The sequence below is a fragment of the Stegodyphus dumicola genome, chromosome 9, assembly GCF_044657685.1.
Source record: "Stegodyphus dumicola isolate Sdum_Otavi_A_Nest chromosome 9, ASM4465768v1".
In the NCBI taxonomy this organism is placed as follows: Eukaryota; Metazoa; Arthropoda; class Arachnida; order Araneae; family Eresidae; genus Stegodyphus; species Stegodyphus dumicola.
This window is the reverse complement of record NC_140776.1, coordinates 117917389-117940264: the sequence shown is the minus strand read 5'-3', so window position 1 is coordinate 117940264 and position 22876 is coordinate 117917389. Positions and strand designations below refer to the sequence as shown.

The window sequence follows — 22876 nt, the reverse complement described above, 5'->3', positions numbered from 1 at the left end:
GTTTGGCGACATTTTGGAGGCGATAAATACCTAGGACTTTGGTAATAATGTGAATAATGTGAGAAGCACTCAGTTCCGATTACGCATGATTTTGTGTGAGGGAAATGAGAGATCATGAGATATGTCATGTGACATTAATGGACGAATTACAGTTGTTTAATCGGAAAAGGGGGAAAATTTCATATTTAGCTATATTCTGTGTTGTGTGAAACGTGACATTAATTACAGTTCTTTAATCGGAAAAGGGGGTTAATTTGGAAAAGCTTCATTGTGTGTTGTGTGAAATAGTGTTGATTAATTTTCGGATTGCATGGTGCTATGTAAAGTGAATTCTAAATTTTTAATGTATTTATCTAATAATAATAAGTTGAGATTGTGTGAAAGGAAGGATATTAGAAGTTTAAATGGCCGTGCAAGAAATATGGTTAAAATGGACATTTTGTGAAAGGAGTGTAAGGAAGGGTACGTGGTTTGCTGAAAGTAGTTTGAGTTTAGGTGAAATTTTATTAATTTCTTATTACTTGGTGAATAGACTTCCAGTTGACTACTGGATTTAGGATTTAGAAATTAGCAGTAGTACTGCAGCGACGTAATGAAGAATCTGAAGAAGATTAGGTAAGTTAGTATTTTTAATTATTTGAGGATATTATTTTTATGCATTGTTCTAAATGTAAGGTGGAAGTAAAGTAATTTGGTATTATTGGGAAAATTGTTATTAGCAATGATTTAGTTTAAAGTAACTAGGATTGTAATCTAATTTTTATTAATTTAATGTATGTGCTTATTTATATTTTAAGTAGTGTTTTTTAATTTATTTATATTTTAATTGAGTTATATGTTTGTAGTATTTTGGAATATGCTTGAGTAGTATACGTTCAGTATTTTCATGCATTTTCGTGAAATTTTTCTAATTTATGAGAAAAAAGCAGTGTACATGGAAGTGAAGAGCGTGCGCAATGCCATTTTTGTGCAATTCTGGGTTTTTTTTTAAGTAAAAATAAGTCGACGTGTACATGGTTTAGTGATATTTTAATTAAATGATAGTTATTTTGTGAATTTTATGTTTGTAGGAATTTGGTATATGTTTTAGTTGAAGTAAACGTGCATGGAAATAATTTAAATATTTGACACTAAGTATTTGTAATGTTTGCGGTATGAATTCGTTCGTGACGTTTATAATATAATAGATAATTTAGAGGTAAAAGTTTTTAGATATTTTATTTATTTTATACGTGGAAATGTTCGTATTTGGAAAGGGTATATACTTTTTCGCGATAAGGTAATTTCATATATGTTCCTTTTACCAGGTTTAAAGATTCAGAAAATTGTCATGCATTTTCGTGAAATTCTTCGAATTTATGAGAAAAAAGCAGTGTACATGGATATAGTGAAGAGTGTGCACAATGCCATTTTTGTGCAATTCTGGGATGTTTTTCTAAGTAAAAATAAGTCGACGTATACATGGTTTAGTGATATTTTAATTAAATGATAGTTATTTTGTGAATTTTATGTTTGTAGGAATTTGGTATACGTTTTAGTTGAAGTAAACGTGCATGGAAATAATTTAAATATTTGACACTAAGTATTTGTAATGTTTGTGGTATGAATTCTTTCGTGACGTTTATAATATAATAGATAATTTAGAGGTAAAAGTTTTTAGATATTTTATTTATTTTATACGTGGAAATGTTCATATTTGGAAAGGGGGTTGATCTTTAGATTATGGTAACTTGGCGAATTTTTGGCGAAAATTTGGCGACCAATTCTACTACAGCAACCGTCTATTTTTTTTCCCGCCGCCATTTTGTCTTCACGAAGTAAAGACATGTTTCTTTTTATCTACTGAACACTTCTTCCAACAATCTATTAGCTGAATTACACTTATGCTAGAAATTTTATCTAACAAAACTGCTTAATCATGACAAATATTCACTGCAAAATTGGGAAAAAGTGCACAATACCATACTCCTTACGCGTTTTTCAAAATAACACATACACATAAACCACGTACACGTCGAATTATTTTTACTTAAAAAAACATCCCAGAATTACACAAAATGGCATTGTGCACACTCTTCACTATATCCATGTACACTGCTTTTTTCTCATAAATTAGAAAAATTTCACGAAAATACATGACAATTTTCTGAATCTTTAAACCCGGTAAAAAAAACATACAGTCAAAAGTCGTTAATCCGGACTCGTCGGGACTTCGGCGATTCCGGATTATTGATTTTTCCGGATTGTTTAGATGGAAATCTTCTTTCATAAAAACATCAGGTAACTGTTTTGGGGGGGATCACTTCTTTTACTTTTTCTGTGTCTCATAATGCATATGACTAAATCCATTAGGCCTCTGTTTCATTCAAAATTTGTCCCATGTAATTGTTGTAATTTGCATTTTAAAATATTTCCAAAATGAGACATACCATTGTCATTAGAAAAGCTGATGTGGTAGCTTACTGCTGCTTTATCAGAGCAATATCACTGCTTGAAACTTTGCACCTTATTCTATTTTGACAAATATCACAGATAAAAAATTATAGCATTTTCTCTTTTTCTGAAGACATTTTCCCCAGCTACCTTCTGTTCTTATTTTTGGAGTTCTAGTTCCTTCCTGTTGAGTTCACTTTTATGGTCATTTAGAAAAACTCGGACTTCCAAGATCATAGTTTTTTCTATACGGTTTTGCGTCATAGAGCAGTATTCTCAGACTCAAACTACATGCAGGCCAAATGCAGAATCTGAAAACAGCTGACAGGCCAGATTTTTTTTTTTAATAAAATGAAAATTGTTATTTACAAAATAAATTTTTAATTTGTTTACTAAATAATTATCAAGACAAGCAGGTAATAATATTGCAAAAGGAGGAAAAAATCAAATTTTTGTGTATTTTCTATCTGGCATCTGAAGTTTGGCAACTGTAAGACATTCTTGTTGGTTACACTTTGTAATTCAAATATGGTCGTAGTTAAATAATGAATTTTTAGTCTGACATTTCTTTCAGATATTCTACATTTTTAATTAATCATTAAATAACTTATTTTAATTTAACTAAAACTTGAATTATAAACTTGAAATTATGAGTTTTTTTTTTTGTTTTGTTTTGTTTTGAGAACATTTACTAAGTGGGACAAAACTTGAAGATAAATAACAATATAGTCTCTTTTTGTTATTTATTAAATATTTCTTTGATGCATAAATAAAAATGGTTGATCTTTACATTATGGTAACTTGGTGATTTTTTGGCGAAAATTTCGCAACCAACTCTCCTACAGAAACCCTCTATTTTTTTTCCCTGCCACCATTTTGTCTTCATGAAGTAAAGACATGTTTCTTTTCTTTTTATCTACTGAACACTTCTTCCAACAATCTACTAGCCAAATTACAATTATGCTAGAAATTTTATCAAACAAAACTTCTTAATCATGACAAATATTCACTGCAAAATTGGGAAAAAGTGCACAATACCATACTCCTTACGCGTTTTTCAAAATAACACATACACATAAACCATGTACACGCCGACTTATTTTTACTTAAAAAAACATCCCAGAATTGCACAAAAATGGCATTGCGCACACTCTTCACTATATCCATGTACACTGCTTTTTTCTCATAAATTAGAAAAATTTCACGAAAATACATGACAATTTTCTGAATCTTTAAACCCGTTAAAAAGAACATATATGAAATTGCCTAATAACGAAAAATTATATACCCTTTCCAAATATGAACATTTCCACGTATAAAATAAATAAAATATCCAAAAACTTTTACCTCTAAATTATCTATTATATTATAAACGTCACCAACGAATTCATACCGCAAACATTACAAATACTTAGTGTCAAAAATTTAAATTATTTCCATGCACGTTTACTTCAACTAAAACGTATACCAAATTCCTACAAACATAAAATTCACAAAATAACTATCATTTCATTAAAATATAATTAAATTCAAAAACACTACTTAAAATATAAATGAGCACATACATTAAATTAATAAAAATTACCTTACAATCCTAATTTAAACTAAATCATTGCTAATAACAATTTTCCCAATAATACCAAATTCCTTTCCACCTTACATTTAGAACAATGCATAAAAATAATATCCTCAAATAATTAAAAATACTAACTTACCTAATCTTCTTCAGAATCTTGATTACGTGGCAGATACACTTTTCTAAGTCATTCAATAAAATTATTGAAAGATTTTTTTCTGCGAATTTTTCTTCCATACTTCCTCCGCTAAATAAAAAGCAAACTTCTCTTTATCACAATGCCTAAATACCCATTTCGAATTCACTTTAGTTAGGGCCATGGGATCCAAAAATTAAACAACACTGTTTCATACAACACAGAATAAAGCTAAATACAAAATTTCCACATTTTTTCCCGATTTCCCCCCTTTTCCGATTAAAGAACCGTAATTTGTCCATTAATATCACATGACATATCCCATGATCTCTCATTTCCCTCACGCAAAATAATGCGTAATCGGAACTGAGTACTGCTCACATTATTACCAAAGTCCCAGGTAGTAACCTTTATCGCCTCCAAAATGTCGCCAAACTACCAGTTACCATATTGTAAAGATCAACCATAAAAATACTTATGTTTTTATGGAAATAATAATAAACTTCATTTTGTTTTGCAACTTTGCTTGTAAAAATTATCTTATCATGGATTATGAGTACTCATCAGTCAATCATGTTCTTTTCTTATTAGTTTTCAACTATGAAAAAAAGCTGATCACATATAAATGTGTTCCCAAAGTGATTATCCTTAGTGCAAAAATTAAAAACTCGGCTTATTTATCTTTTTTTGAGCACAAATCAAATTCATATCTTCAAATCTGTGACTAAGAGCTATATTGCATAAGAAATTAATAAGCTTCATTTATAGATTTTTCTGATATGTTATTCATGCCCATTTTGGTTAATCTTCGCATTATGGTAACTTGGCGATTTTTTGACGAAAATTTAGCGACCAACCCTGCTACAGCAACCTGCTTGGTTTTTTTTTTTTTTTTTAATGCCATTTTTGTTTTCACGAAGTAAAGGCATTTTTTTTTTAACTCGAACATTTTTTTCCAACAATCTGCTAGCCGAATTACGCTTATGCTAGAACTTTTATGGAACAAAAGTGCTTAATCATGACGAAGATTAGGTGCGAAATTGGGAAAAAGTGCAGAATCGCCCACTGCTTGCCATGTTTTTAAGAATTGCTCATACACGGTATCATCCATGTACACGTCGACCTATTTTCACTTAAAAAAAATCCCAGAATTGCACAAAAATGGCATTGCGCACACTCTTGACTTTATCCATGTACACTGCTAAAGTCCTAACTATATCACCTTACCAAAATGTCCCCAAACTACCTAATACCATATTCCAAAGATTAGCCTTCATTTTAAATGGAAATGAAAATAATTTAAATTTGAATATCTAATAACTAAAATCTGGAAATCTTTGCAACAAATACATAATTACCATGTCGGCTGATCTTTGGAATATGGTAACTGGTAGTTTGGCGACATTTTGGAGGCGATAAATACCTAGGACTTTGGTAATAATGTGAATAATGTGAGAAGCACTCAGTTCCGATTACGCATTATTTTGTGTGAGGGAAATGAGAGATCATGAGATATGTCATGTGACATTAATGGACGAATTACAGTTGTTTAATCGGAAAAGGGGGGAAATTTCATATTTAGCTATATTCTGTGTTGTGTGAAACGTGACATTAATTACAGTTCTTTAATCGGAAAAGGGGGTTAATTTGGAAAAGCTTCATTGTGTGTTGTGTGAAATAGTGTTGATTAATTTTCGGATTGCATGGTGCTATGTAAAGTGAATTCTAAATTTTTAATGTATTTATCTAATAATAATAAGTTGAGATTGTGTGAAAGGAAGGATATTAGAAGTTTAAATGGCCGTGCAAGAAATATGGTTAAAATGGACATTTTGTGAAAGGAGTGTAAGGAAGGGTACGTGGTTTGCTGAAAGTAGTTTGAGTTTAGGTGAAATTTTATTAATTTCTTATTACTTGGTGAATAGACTTCCAGTTGACTACTGGATTTAGGAGTTAGAAATTAGCAGTAGTACTGCAGCGACGTAATGAAGAATCTGAAGAAGATTAGGTAAGTTAGTATTTTTAATTATTTGAGGATATTATTTTTATGCATTGTTCTAAATGTAAGGTGGAAGTAAAGTAATTTGGTATTATTGGGAAAATTGTTATTAGCAATGATTTAGTTTAAAGTAACTAGGATTGTAATCTAATTTTTATTAATTTAATGTATGTGCTTATTTATATTTTAAGTAGTGTTTTTTAATTTATTTATATTTTAATTGAGTTATATGTTTGTAGTATTTTGGAATATGCTTGAGTAGTATACGTTCAGTATTTTCATGCATTTTCGTGAAATTTTTCTAATTTATGAGAAAAAAGCAGTGTACATGGAAGTGAAGAGTGTGCGCAATGCCATTTTTGAGCAATTCTGGGTTTTTTTTTAAGTAAAAATAAGTCGACGTGTATATGGTTTAGTGATATTTTAATTAAATGATAGTTATTTTGTGAATTTTATGTTTGTAGGAATTTGGTATATGTTTTAGTTGAAGTAAACGTGCATGGAAATAATTTAAATATTTGACACTAAGTATTTGTAATGTTTGCGGTATGAATTCGTTCGTGACGTTTATAATATAATAGATAATTTAGAGGTAAAAGTTTTTAGATATTTTATTTATTTTATACGTGGAAATGTTCGTATTTGGAAAGGGTATATACTTTTTCGCGATAAGGTAATTTCATATATGTTCCTTTTACCGGGTTTAAAGATTCAGAAAATTGTCATGCATTTTCGTGAAATTCTTCGAATTTATGAGAAAAAAGCCGTGTACATGGATATAGTGAAGAGTGTGCACAATGCCATTTTTGTGCAATTCTGGGATGTTTTTCTAAGTAAAAATAAGTCGACGTATACATGGTTTAGTGATATTTTAATTAAATGATAGTTATTTTGTGAATTTTATGTTTGTTGGAATTTGGTATACGTTTTAGTTGAAGTAAACGTGCATGGAAATAATTTAAATATTTGACACTAAGTATTTGTAATGTTTGTGGTATGAATTCTTTCGTGACGTTTATAATATAATAGATAATTTAGAGGTAAAAGTTTTTAGATATTTTATTTATTTTATACGTGGAAATGTTCATATTTGGAAAGGGGGTTGATCTTTAGATTATGGTAACTTGGCGAATTTTTGGCGAAAATTTGGCGACCAATTCTACTACAGCAACCGTCTATTTTTTTTCCCGCCGCCATTTTGTCTTCACGAAGTAAAGACATGTTTCTTTTTATCTACTGAACACTTCTTCCAACAATCTATTAGCTGAATTACACTTATGCTAGAAATTTTATCTAACAAAACTGCTTAATCATGACAAATATTCACTGTAAAATTGGGAAAAAGTGCACAATACCATACTCCTTACGCGTTTTTCAAAATAACACATACACATAAACCACGTACACGTCGACTTATTTTTACTTAAAAAAAATCCCAGAATTACACAAAATGGCATTGTGCATACTCTTCACTATATCCATGTACACTGCTTTTTTCTCATAAATTAGAAAAATTTCACGAAAATACATGACAATTTTCTGAATCTTTAAACCCGGTAAAAAAAACATACAGTCAAAAGTCGTTAATCCGGACTCGTCGGGACTTCGGCGATTCCGGATTATTGATTTTTCCGGATTATAGATCATCAGTTTAAATCTGTTAAAATGGCATGCAGCAATTATAAAATTAAAAATATGAAACCATAATTTATGAAACAAAGAATAATTATGATCTAAAGGGTATCAAAATTTACAAAAAAAAAAAAAAACCCTTAATATTTTGTTTACTTTATTTAACATTTCTTTCAATGTAAGTTGTTTAAGTTGCTTCGTTTTCTGTGATAATACTTTCTCTTTAATTCTATAAACAGACATAATTTCTTGTTCAGTTACAAAGTTCCGCTGTTCAAGTCCCGTAATTACTGTGCCGAGAATACCGACTTACTTGTCAATCGAAATGTTTTCGTTTTCAATAACCTCTGGGTCAGTTTCTTCACTATCGGAAGCGAATTATAATGAGGAGGAACTTGATTTAAATCATATCAAAGATGGAGTACATCGAGATAAAATACTACACTTAGTAAGGAATTATAAACCAAATAAAATAAAAACATCTGCCCTGAAGATAAGGATAGTGCTGACAGATCAACTTCCAATCCTCCGCGTGAAATTGATAAACAGATTTTGGATTTCAAAACATACCTTCGCTTTGTAGATACAAATTACATATTAGTAAATATATATCGGAAATTCTATTTGACATAATCGAAAGTTCAAACTTACTTTTATGAAATTGCTCTAACAGTGTGCAAAACATAATAAGTCAGATCCAATTGGAAGATTAAGGAACAATGCAATCTGCAACATTAACTGAATTAGATAATTTTAGCTCAGCTTATACCTCCGTTACACATTAAATGCACATGCGCACAAACATATTAGCAGCCGTAAAGGTCTTACGCGCTCTCGTAAACGTCTGTGCCCATGCGTGAACGTGACGCATGCGCAGAAAGTTTGTAGCTTTGAAGTCCGGATTATAGATCATTCCCGATTATGGGTGTCGGAATTAACGACTTTTCACTGTATATGAAATTACCTGATCGCGAAAAAGTATATACCCTTTTTAAATATGAACATTTCACATATAAAATAAATAAAGTATCCAAAAACTTTTACCTCTAAATCATCTATTATATTGTAAACGTCACCAATGAATTCATACCGCAAGCATTACAAATACTTAGTGTCAAATATTTAAATTATTTCCATGCATGTTTACTTCAACTAAAACGTATACCAAATTCCTACAAACATAAAATTCACAAAATAACTATCATTTAATTAAAATATCACTAAACCATGTACACATCGACTTGTTTTTACTTTAAAAAAAAATCCCAGAATTGCACAAAAATGGCATTGCGCACACTCTTCACCATATCCATGTACACTCCTTTTTTCTCATAAATTAGAAAAATTTCACGAAAATGCATGACAATTTTCTGAATCTTTAAACCCGTTAAAAAGAACATATATGAAATTGCCTAATAACGAAAAATTATATACCCTTTCCAAATATGAACATTTCCACGTATAAAATAAATAAAATATCCAAAAACTTTTACCTCTAAATTATCTATTATATTATAAACGTCACCAACGAATTCATACCGCAAACATTACAAATACTTAGTGTCAAAAATTTAAATTATTTCCATGCACGTTTACTTCAACTAAAACGTATACCAAATTCCTACAAACATAAAATTCCCAAAATAACTATCATTTAATTAAAATATAATTAAATTCAAAAATACTACTTAAAATATAAATAAGCACATACATTAAATTAATAAAAATTAGCTTACAATCCTAATTACTTTAAACTAAATCATTGCTAATAACAATTTTCCCAATAATACCAAATTACTTTACTTCCACCTTACATTTAGAACAATGCATAAAAATAATATCCTCAAATAATTAAAAATAGTAACTTACCTAATCTTCTTCAGAATCTTGATTACGTGTCCGATAAACTTTTCTTATTTCCTCCGCTAAATAAAAAGCAAGCGTATGTGCGCCTGTTTCAGGATCTTTAAAATCATACTTATAGTTCACAGCAAGGTACCAGGTAAAATAAATAACTTAATAAAACATCTTTCCTTCTATCTCGCACAACCTTAAAGAAACATTTATTACTACCCCTTTGAATCCCACTAAATACCCATTTCGAATTCACTTTAGTTAGAGCCATGGGATCCAAAAATTAACGAACACTGTTTCACACAACACAGAATAAAGCCAAATACAAAATTTCCAGATTTTTTCCCGATTTCCCCCCTTTTCCGATTAAAGAACCGTAATTCGTCCATTAATATCACATGACATATCCCATGATCACTCATTTCCCTCACACAAAATAATGCTTAATCGGAACTGAGTACTGCTCACATTATTACCAAAGTCCCAGGTAGTAACCTTTATCGCCTCCAAAATGTCGCCAAACTACCAGTTACCATATTCTAAAGATCAGCCGGAAAGGGTATATACTTTTTTGTGATAAGGTAATTTCATATATGTTCTTTTTACCAGGTTTAAAGATTCAGAAAATTGTCATGCATTTTCGTGAATTTTTTCTAATTTATGAGAAAAAAGCAGTGTACATGGATATAGTGAAGAGTGTGCGCAATGCCATTTTTGTGCAATTCTGGGATGTTTTTTTAAGTAAAAATAAGTCGGCGTGTACATGGTTTATGTGTATGTGTTATTTTGAAAAACGTGTAAGGAGTATGGTATTGTGCACTTTTTCCCAATTTTGCAGTGAATATTTGTCATGATTAAGCAGTTTTGTTAGATAAAATTTCTAGTTTAAGTGTAATTTGGCTAGTAGATTGTTGGAAAAAGTGTTCAGTAAATAAAAAGAAACGAAACATGTCTTTACTTCATGAAGACAAATTGGCGGTGGAAAAAAAAAAAAAAACAGAGGGTTGCTGTAGCAGAGTTGGTCACCAAAAAATCGCCAAGTTACCATAATCCAAAGATCAACCAAAATGTCTTCGCAGGCTGCATGAAATTACTTCAGGGGCTGCCGGTTTGAAACCAAAGTCATAATGAACAAATAATTGCTGGCTGTGTTAAAGCACTCGAATCCTGTGCTCACAATATAATCTGGCCATAATTTCCTCTAGGGTGATTTCATGATCCTTATATGTCATTGCCAAGTTTTGTTAAAGAAAATGACACATCAGCAGATATTAAAATGCTGTTCCCCCAAACGTTTAATACTTAATTCTGTAGAGGTTACCTTAGAACACCTCTAAAAATCATTTGTCACCATTCTGAATTTTTATGTTTTGAGACACTGCTTTTTACCCAAAATATTTCACATAATTTTGTTTTAGGAACCAATTTGATGATAATGGAAGACATTTATAATCCAAGATTGCTCTGTGCTATGTATCTAAAATATAAAACTGTAGCAATTCAAGTTTTATCATATTAATTTACATAAGTTTTATTTAACCTGCTGAATTTTTTTGGGAGAAGGGGCTTTATAAATTTGTATTTTGATTTCAATCAACCATTAAAACTTTTTCAAACTTCTTTGTTCTTTCAGTTCCTATTTTCTGGATTGCATTGCTCGCTTAGGGAGGAGACAAGTATGAAAGATGTATAGTTAATATTAGAAGATCTTAGTGATTCCTAATTTGTTTGAGATGTAAGTGCTTTGTCCAGCTGTGTTAAGTTACACTTAGGCTTCAGAAAAATTCCATAGAAAAAGTTCCTAGCATTTTAGGTAAGTTTGTTTTAATATAATCTTTTGACTAATTAGAGTTAACTGGAGTAATGAGACGAAAAATTTGTTTCTCATAAGTATTTTTACCTACCTAATTATAAAAATTTTAAGTTGTTTTTATATTATTGATTGCAAAGTATGATATAATTTTTCATCTTTTTAAAGAATATTTTTGAAAACTTATAAACATTTTGATTGTTTTGTAGAAATAAAAACGAAATTTTTACAATTTAAAAAAATGTAGCATATGCCTAGATGTTAATATCACTATTGATGAAAAGAAAAGCTGGATGGGCCAGTCTGATTTAAAATAAGTGGACATATAGGAAGGCTAATGCTTTTATTTTTTCCTTTCCTTTTCTCACTATTGCCGTGTGTAGCTTGCAGATAGCAAGCTGTATACCGGCTTTCATGAATTAATGAGTACACTGCAGGTATAGCAAATGCATGAGTGTGTTTGTAGGACAGGATGCAAAGTGAAAGAGGGCGTGACTACTTTGTCACGTGAGGCTATAGCGGCGTCTGGTAGGCTGGAGAGATGCTGGTCCAAGTTTCAGGAACAGTGTGCATTTTTACAAATATTCAGTGCATAAACACATCAAAGTGCATTTTTCTCACAATTAGAAAGACTATATACAAAAATAAAATACGTATTTACAAAGTAAAATTATGCAGGGAGTCCAGCAGAAGCAGTCAAAGACATCTCTTAGTAGAGGTCTTCTGATTGGCTGTTGAGACATATATGCGAAAATCATAAAAAATTTGATATTTACAAAATATTCAATTGCAGAGACAAAAACATATTTTTCCAGTAAACTAGAAGTTGAAATAAATAAAAGAAAAGAAATTTAAAACCAATAGGAGCAGTGAGAGATCTACAATAAGCAGTAGAAGACTTGAGTTCGTAGTCATGTCACCCTCCTGTGCCTTGACCCCGATAGTGGCTGCTTAACTTTAAGCGTTTCAGTATTACAAGTAAACACAGGGTAAAGCTTAGGTTGGAAAGTTCTGATTTTCATTTAGGATAAATGCAGTAAATGGTCTGAGGTGCCTGTCTTCGTGCAATATTTCATATTCAAAGAGGTTAAATTGACACATATGATTGCAGTCTTGGGTTTCTCTGAAGAAATTCCAATTTTGCTTTGCGATGAACTTATCTAAGGGGTCGAGATCCTCTTTGTAGGCACTTATTTGTCACAAAATAATGAACATTCGTGATAATCCTGAGATAGCGGCTCTGCACAACACATAATTTATTGAGGTCAGTTTTGGTGAGGGCTGCCCAGGCTGAGGAGGCGTAAGTCATGATTGCTCTGATCATAGACGTGTAGATGAGCCGCTTTTTTCATAAGTCGAGAGTGGAGTATTTACCAACAATTGGGAAGAGACATTTGATAATTTGTAAAGCCTTATCCCTGACGTAATTTATATGGTTAGTCCATGTTAAGCGATCATTTATAATCACTCCGAGGTACTTGGCATGGGGAACAATAGAAACAATTTCGTTAAATAGATAAAGTCTTCTTTTGACAGGTGTGTTCCTTTTTCTTCTGTGTATAAGGAGAAGTTGAGATTTGGCTGCGTTTATTTAGACTTTCCATTGCGCGCACCATCTTTCAATGCTAGGAAAGACATCTTGTAGTTTTTTGATGGCGTGATTCATATTAACTGACTTTACTGCCAGGGCAGTAGCATCTGCATAACAGGCCAAAATAGTGTTATTTTGAAATGCTTGAGGAAAGTCGGCAGCATAAAACAGATACATATATGGTCCTAGAACTGACCCTTGCGGAATACCGCTGTGGATATTTCTTGACGAGGAGATAGCATCGTTCACACAAACACTAAAAGTCCGATTTGTAATGAAGGAGTGAATTGTCAAGATCATTTCTCAGTCAACATTAGCAGTAATTAATTTAGATATGAGCTTCTCGTGCCAGACGCGGTCGAAGGCTTTTGCCACATCCAACATGAGAAGAGCAACACTTTGTTTGTTATGCAAAGCAGAACTACAAAAGTCAGTAATGCGTAACAGTTGCTTCGTAGTAGAAAGGTGCTGGCAGAAACCAAATTGTTCCGAAGGCAACATGTTTAGATAGGATTGCGTACGTAAGAGAATAATGCACTCATAAATTTTTCCGAGCACAGGCAGGAGACTAATAAGCCGATAGCCATCTGGTTTGGTGTGGTCCTTTCCAGGTTTAGGAATTAAAATAATTTTTGCACTTTTCCACTGCTGTGGAAAGTAGAAGTTAAATAAACACACATTTAAAATGCTTGTGAAATTCACTACTGCACAGGGAGGTAACATTTTAACTGCAGTATTAGAAATGCCATCATTTCCGGGAGCTTTACGTGATTTGAGTTTTTTAATAATGTATGACATTTCTACAGGGGTAGCAAATTTGGGAATATTTTGTGCTATGGGGGCATTTAGCCAATCTTTCACATGAGTAAAGGTGCAAAGTTTCTGTCCACAGGCCAGTCATTTGGCGTAAATTCCAAATCTGAGGCGAAAACATTTGCTTTATCTTCGTTTGAAAGGGCAACAACTCCATTGTGGAAGGTAGGACAATTGGTAACAAAATTTGCTTTGAGGTTTTTTATTAAAGTCTAAAAAGATCCATCACGGAAATCTAAGTTGCAAATTTTTTCACACCAAAGTTTGTCCTTGTGTTGCTTCACAGCAGTTTTGATGTCCCGGTTTAGGCGATTTATCGCCCTTTTGATGACAGGATCTCAGGTAAGGTTGTAAATTTTTCTGAGGCGATTTCTATGCCTTATCATTTGACGTATTTTAGGCGGCAGTCAGAAGAGCGTGTTTGTATTTACAACTGTATCACTAGCGTTTTCAATAGCACTCTGAATTTTAGAGGTAAATGAGGATACTGCAGAGTCGATGCTATCAACACAGTTCAAATTTCTGACATCAAGAACACTGTCTTTCATGAAGAGTTCATAGCGCTGCCAGTCAGTAATTTTTCTAGTGAAAGCAGTATTATTTTTGTTCACTCCTAAAGTAGCAATGATCCGTAAGTGATCTGAGGATAGTTCGTTCAATACTTCAAGCATGATAGGGATAGTTGTGGTGGACAAGACAATATCCAGAATGTTGGAACACTCTATTCTTTCCGGGCGATAAGTGTATTCGTCCGTTGTGTAAATAACAACAGGATGGCTTAAGATGTAATTTTGTAGAGTTTTACAGTTTGTATTTCCTTTACGGCAATTCCATGCGATGCTCTTCACATTTAGGTCTCCTGCCAGAATCGTAGGAGTATCAGGAGGAAGGATTGAGTCTAGTAAGTTATAAGTTAACACATTATGTGGTGGATTATAAAAAGCACTGAAATAAATATTTTTGTACACCGGAAGGGTAATGCACACTGTATTCAGCTCGCAACCAAAGTCTTTACACTAATTAACGAAGCAAAATGGTAGATTTCTCTTCACATAGATGGTGACACCTCCGTCTCGATGGCTAGTTCTATCACAGCGATAGACTCTGTAGTTGGAGATATTCAGACTGCACCTTTGAACACGTGTCTCAGTAATGAGCACGAAGTCAATATCGTGCTCATACAGAAATTCTTGGAGTTCTGAGATTTTATTGCGGAGACCATTTGAATTCCACACCATGAAGTGGATTAGATTTGCGTTATTAGTGTGTTGACCCATTATCTGAGATCACATTTTCTTGAGGTAGAGCATTTTTTTTCTTGGGTTATTTGCTTGAAGAGCAGGGGAAGTCCAGAATTTTGAATAATAGCGACAAAGCTTGTAAGTTTGTGTAGAATGGTTTTAGTTTTGTTAACCACTTCAGGGGCAAGTCCGCTGGCTAAGGCTTACGAGTAGGATTTGTTACTGATTACTCGATCTGCATAAAATGATGGCTGAACATGAGCTTTAGCCTTTGGAAACTTTGCACAACCACGAAAGTTCGCAGTGTGTCCAGTCAGCTTACAATTCGCACACGTAGTGGGAGTATTCTTGTCTTTTTTTACATAAAAACAATTGAGGAGTGTCTCCACACTTAAGGCCCCGTTCAGACGAGGGCATAAGTGGTTAAAGCCGAGCTCCGTCGCCAAGGCAACCAGTCACAGAATCTGGTTCAGGGCTCATGGCATAGGGTTCCAAGTTTTCTACTTTACGCCGAGTTTGGGATAAGCGTCGACCAATCAGAGTGAAGCTAAAAGGAAGCAGCTTTCTTTAGACGATTTTGCTGTCACATCGAAGGCGAAGTTTTTTTTAAATATAGAACACATCGTATCCGAATGAGTTGTAATCGTATTTGAATAAAATAATGAGTTGTAATCGTATCTGAACGAAATAAAGAGTACGAAATAAAAATATGGATGAAACTCGTAAAGCGAAAGTTAAGCTCAGGATTATGCACGCTGTGTGTGATCCTGTAGATGATCAATCCCATCATTTATTTTTCATGTTATTATGAATGAAAATTCTTTAAAAAATGTATGCTTGCAAAAATTTTATTATTTCTTCTGTGTAAATTATTATTATTACTTTCTTTCTGTCTATAATTTTTTTTAATTTATTACTATAATTTTTTTCCTGTTTAATTATTTTTGTATTTAAGAATAAATTTATTAAAAAAGCTGGAAATACTGTATTGCTATTTGCTTCAAATGCTGATTTTCTTTCCAAACTTCATGAATTAATTTTACTAAAATATCAAATCAATATCAAGAATCTGCTGTTTTTTTATTAACAGTAAAAATATTAGTTTAAAAAAAAAGAAAAATTATTTTCACTTATTTAAGAATAGTCACAATAGTCAATTCAATGGTGTAAGCTTTGTATAAGTAATAAAAGATTAATCTTTTGAGAAAATGCTCTTATGAATTCCAAGAAAGAAAAAATGTAGTGAAATATCCTTAAAACAGCAGTCAACAGTCTAGACAGTTCTGTCTCCTGTTGAAGTTCTGTTCTGTTTTTTAATTACGTTCTCCATGAAAGGAATTTACTTTTAATGACACTAAATAGCACACATAATTCATAACGTGGACTATAATTTAATGGAATAGTATTTATTATTATTATCCACTCTTTATTACTATCATTTGAATGGAGTTTTGATCATTAAATTCATGCTATTTCTCTGGTAGAAATTCCTGGATAAGGTATAAATGTTTATAATTTTGATGTATTTGAAGACTTGGGTACCTAAAATTTGTCAATGTGAAATTACTTTTGAGATTTGGTTGAAATAACAGCATATGTTGAAATTAAATTCAGGGGTGTGGCTTATACATGCAAATTATTAAAAATAGATGTATACAAACAGCTGGCAAGACAGCAAAATGTATTTAATGATTGAGCTTAAAATACATTGTTGGGTGAATGTTTCCTAGTATTGTACTAATTGTGGTTGCTGGTCATTGTGACCAGTTGTGGGATACTAGTACTAGTGATAATTGATACTGGTAGTGCAGCAAACTACTATAGTAATCGACAGGGACAGTGAATAAGGAGTGCTAAGCACACATATTTCACTGTCACAGAAACATGTTCCTTTTGATTGAAAATTAAAAAATAATAGTAATAATAATGTATGGTAAGTACTGTTTTTAGCTTAACTGCTTTCACACCTGCAAAATGGAAAAATATTATATACAGGCTATCTGTTAGTTATCCTCAAGATTTTTTTTTAATTAGGCATATTTAGAATATCATATTTCTCCTAAGAGAAATTATATATAAAAATTGAAGAAGGTTTTATATAGTATATAAATATGCATGTGCATGTTTATAGTATAGAGAGTACTACAGTATAATGCAGAAATATTCCATACTGCTTTGCACAGAAAGATATGTGCCAACCAAGTATTGGTCTTTCAAAAAAATATCTCTAGACCATTTCGTTATTTTTCTTTTTTTACCTTCTTCCGTTGCCTCTTGGCTTATAAGAAGGGCAGATAAAAGAGCATTCTGTTGAACCAGTAAAACTTTGTGTTGAGCTGAAAAAGCCATGACACAAAATAACGAAAACGAGCAGAGCGAGCGCGAGAAATCAGTTGAGCTAGAAAACAGTGCACGAAAGGTGTGGACACATCCACGTATGCGCAAATTTAGCTTCTCTCATTGGCCACAGCTTAGACCCCCGTCTCGCAGGTGTGAACGGATGTCCCGTAATTTATGCCCTTATGACTATGCCTCTATGCGCCTTACGCCCACGTCTGAATGCAGCTTAATGCACCAAGGTTCATGGTGACAATGTGTCTGAGCATGGTGAAACCCCTGGCAGCGGAAACACTGCAGGGGTCCAGCTCTACCTCGGTATCTTTCTACTTTAATCCTCATTCCTAGGATGAATTCTTCGTTGAAGATATTTTTACTTTTTTCTTTACGATCCAGGGTGATCAAGAAGAGAGGCATATTTATGACTTAGGGGATTTGGATTGGATTTTAAATCCACTCTGAATTAATTGACCAAAGTAATCCTTTTCAGCCTGCAGATTATAACCGATGAGGAGTGCTTTAACTTCTGAAAATTTTGAATCTTTCATCTTTAACCATGGTAGGTGGTGGTTTTCTTGATAGGTTGGATTGGCTGATGGTAGCGTCAGCATTGGTTGCGGACTGGGAGAAGTGTCCATGACGTTATTTTTTGGTGTTTCGGTAGCCGGCTCTGCAACCTATACGTCTGGGGCTGTATCCATATTATCAGAAGTTGTTTCCGTGGTCGAATCAGAGGATTCCGTCAGGGTAGGCTTTCGAGAGGGTTTTCTTGGTCTTCTAGTAATATCTCCTTTAGGACCTGAGTTCGTGTTGGAGCTATCTTCATCCAATGCTTTATATTTTTTTGACTGCTCTTCATCTGAGCGCGCTGGGCTGCTGGCTCGTCTGGCATTAGTTTTGTTGATTCCAGTTATTGAAGAATCGTTCTCATTAATCTTAGGAGCAGAGATGTTTGGTTTGGGAAGAGAAGTAGAAGATTGATCAGTGTTCAATTCTCTGTCGATGAAAAGTTTGAGACGACGAAGGAATTTTAAGGTCTCGTGCATCTTTAGATGAGAGAGATCCATCAGCTTCTTCGACGCATTCTAAGTTGGTAATCTCAACGGCAATAAAATCAATCATTCGATCCATGGTGGAGCGGATGGCAGAGAATGCAGCAACGAGGAAAGCAATCAGAGTCTATTGCAATGCCGGTCTACTGTTACAGCAGCATGCACTCTGATCAGGTATAGTAAAAGAAGAGTTCCAATAGCACAAAATCAGGAGCGAGCAGATGTACGTCTTGCACGTATGACAGTCAAAACTCGATATCCCGCTTTTATTTTTACCACCTGCCTGTGAATTTATAAGAAATGTCTTACAGCAGTGGTGTCAAACTAGTGGACCACAATCAGCCCATAAAGCAATTTGATGCATGCCTCCAAATACATTTCAGTTATGTATTTGTTGCAAATATGGTGTTTATAGTTTTAGAGACAAAGATATGGAATGAGTGCATAACTGGTGTTGAAGGAAAAAGGATGGAATTAATAGGTTAGAGCTTTGTTACTGTGTGCTTTATGCTTGGTTACATGACTAGAGTAAGGTGGAAGAATTTCTTCCATTAGTCATTAAATTTAGTTTGCCAACTAATAGCCAGAGTCGCCGCTATTTCGGATGGCCCAGACTGTCCTTTCCCAATCAATGGAGAATAGCTGATTTACTTTACACTTTGTAATCGATTATGAAGTATCGATACTTTGTTTACATTTTATGTGGAATTGTGGTTAGGTTATTTATGGAAATCTTGCAGAATTGATAAGGGCCTCTCTTCATATTTAATTTTCTTTTCCTTGCTGTATACAACTCTGCAGACAATGCAAATTAAATCTGTATGCTACAGTCAATTATTTGCATTATTCGAATTACTTCATCGTGAGAACGTTGTATAAAATTCTCAATAAACAGAAGCTTGCTGATATTGCTGATACAGTGATCGAAAGTATTGATATGCTTAGTTCAGGTCTCTTGTTAATCAAAAAACAGCAATTGTGCATGTAATGACAGTAAAAAATAATGAAAATTTATATATGCCTGTATTGTTGCCTAACTAGTAATGATGCATGATTATAAAATATATATTATAATCTACTGAAATAATAATTACATATGTTATAACACAGGAAAAGAATATCTGAATTTTTATTTATTTTAATGATCCACAATTTTTTTTTATTATGTTCACAGAGATATCTCTTTTTTAAGTTATATAAATATATATATTCCTTACTAAAATGTGTGTGAACATATAATACAAATAAATAGGCATTAAAACTAAGGTTGATTTAGTAAAAAAAATTAAATATAGTATAATGTGTTATTATAAACATTATAGTACTACACCACATAAGCATTTATGTAATATCACCTTAGAGAAAGGCCAACTGAACTCTTAAATTATCTATAATATTCTCCGATAGTGTTGTTTCATATGCAATGATCAAGTAAAGAGAGATTTAAAATTTTCCTCCAAACAGCAGAGCTAAATTTTGTAGAGAAAATAAATTCATAAATTCTGCATTGCTTATGATTTCCAGTTAAAAAACAAAATCATGTTTCCATTTCTCCACATTGAAAAATTATACCGGGGGGGGATACCACTGTACTTAGCATTTGAATTTTAGCAAGTGAAGTTGCATTTGATGTTTTATATCAATAAAAATCCCATGTATCTGACAGTTGATGTAGGCACATGTTGATTTTTCATTCTTGCAGCATCTTTCATTCTTATGTTTAACGTTAAGATCTGCAGTGTTTCAAGTTTACAAACATTTTGTTGATTCTTGTTTGTTATTGATTTCTTTAGAAATTATAATCCTGCTTAATATTAAGATTGATGCATTGTTTATATCAGGTAATTAATAATAAAAGGAACTATATACTTTTATCATTTACTGTACATTTTATTCATACAATTATTTCTGTATCTAAACAGGATTTTTTGAATTGAACTTTCCTTACATCCAATTATTCCTTCCTCTGTGTATGCCGTGCTGAATGCAATTTTTCAGATTCAAAATGTATAGACAGAGAACACTATCACAATGCCCAAAGTGGTAATTTAACAACATAAATGGCATTGGCATTAAATATCACCTCCCTTACACAACCACTTCCATAGAAAAATTTGGTACTTTTCCGTTTTGGCCGTCCAAACGATAAAGTTGCGAATAATGGTACAACTGATGCCAAACGGAATATCTTTAATATAATTTAATCAAGATGTAAATAATAGTTCTGTTAGTTTATCTCAACATAAATATGTTGATAACTTTTTACAAAGGTTTAATGTGCAAGATGCAAAACCAGTAACAACTCCTTTAGATCCTAGTGTAAAATTAAGTAAAGAAATGTGTCCTTCTGAAAGTGAAAAGAAAGAAGTGAACAATCTACCTTATCACCGTCTAATTGGTTCACATATGTATTTTTAAATGTTTACTAAGCCAGATATTATATACAGTCTAAAGTCGTTAATCCGGACACCCATAATCCGGAAAGATCTATAATCTGGACCTCAAAGCTACAAACTTTCTGCACATGCGTCAACGCATAATGCATTCCCGCTTAATACGTTTACGCATGCGCGTTTAATGTATAATGGACGGTATAAGCTAAGCTAAAATTATCTAGCTTAGCTTAGTGACCTTTTACACCTCATTTTCAAAACAAGTCGCAACCATTTCTTATCAGATTGATTGTTTCGTTCAATACTGGCATACGATTACATAGAATTTTTACAAGATACAGTCAGAAGTCTTTAATCCAGATTCGTCGGGACTTCGACAATTCCGGATTATAGATCATCAGTTTAAATCTGCTAAGATGGCATGCAGAAATTATAAAATTAAAAATATGAAACTGTAATTTATGAAATAAAGAGCAATTATGATGTAAAGGGTATAAAAATTTACAAAAAAAAAAAAGCTTAATATTTATTTGTTTACTTTATTAAACATTTCTTTCAACGCGCGCATGCGTAAAGTATACATTACGCATAGTGGAAATTAGAAAACTGCAACCAGAAAACTATTTGATGTGTACTCGTGATATCTATAATGACGAGGAATTTGATTTAAATCATATCAAAAACGGAATACATCGAGATGAAACACTACATTTAGTAAGGAATTATAAGCTGAATAAAATAAAAACATCTGCACTGAAGATAATAATAGTTCTGACAGATCAACTTCCAGTTCATTGTGCGCCACAATGTCCCCCCCCCCCCCCGCAGAGCAGCGTGAAATTGATGATAAACAGATTTCGGAATGATTAGAGAAACAAAGGATATGCCTATATCCATTTTTTGCAGCAATTCCACTTTTTGTTTAATGGACTCCAAAACATACTTTTGCTTTGTAGATCCTTTACATATTAGTAAATATATATCGGAAATTCTATTTGACATAATCGAAAGTTCAAGCTTACTTTTATAAAATTGCTCTAACGGTCTGCAAAAAATAAGCCGGATCCAATTCAAAGATTAAGGAACAAGGCAATCTGCAACATTAACTGAAATAGATAATTAGATAATTTTAGCTTACCTTATATCATCCGTTATACATTAAATGCACATGCGTAAATGTATTATGCGCATATGTGCATGCGTGAACGCATTATGTGTTGACACATGCGCAGAAAGTTTGTAGCTTTGAGATCCGGATTATGGGTGTCTGGATTAAGGACTTTTGACTAGATATAATATCTGGCTTAGTAAACACAGAAAAATACATAAGTGAGCCAGTTAGACGGTAATAAGGTAGATTGTTCACTTCTTCCTTTTCACTTTCAGAAGGACACATTTCTTTACTTAATTTTACACTAGGATCTAAAGGAGTTGTTACTGGTTTTGCATCTTGCATATTAAACCTTTGTAGAAAGTTATCAACATATTTCTGTTGAAATAAACTAACAGAACTATTATTTACATCTTGATTAAATTATATTCTAAGACAAATCTTTAACATGGAATACTTTAGAAAGATAATCTTTAAAGTTCAGCACATAAATTACAGCTATCTATGGCTAGTATTAAGTCATCTACATATAAAATTAGAATTAACTCACTTTGAGATGTTTTCATCTTGTAAACACACTTATTTGATTGTAATCCAAAGTTTTTGAGTTTTTTGTCTAATTTTTCATACTACAGTCATCCACTTTGTTTCGAATCATAAAGAGACTTTCGCAAAGCATAGTCAGGATTATTTTGGTCCTCAAAACCTTTAGCTTTTTCCATGAAAATTTCTTCTTTTAAATCTCTGTTACCATAAGCCATAACAAAATGTAATTGATATAGAATAAGGTCTTGTTCACCACTGTATGCAATCACAGTTTTTATAGAGCTCGATCTTCTCTGGCTACTGGAACAAAACTTTCTTGAAATCAATTCCAGGTTCCTGCGCAAATCCTCTA

At 32.5% G+C, this 22876-nt stretch overlaps 1 protein-coding gene across 4 annotated transcripts in view; it reads left to right on the top strand.

Annotated features, from left to right (window-relative positions):
• The window catches only part of Fadd (fas-associated death domain protein), a 64230-nt gene that overhangs the window by 4238 nt on the left and 37116 nt on the right, over nucleotides 1–22876 (top strand). For all 4 annotated transcript variants that reach the window (XM_035356871.2, XM_035356869.2, XM_085823980.1 and 1 more), the window contains exon 2: nucleotides 11264–11443. The gene's annotated coding sequence lies outside the window, so the exon portion shown is untranslated. The remainder of the gene's footprint in view (nucleotides 1–11263; nucleotides 11444–22876) is intronic.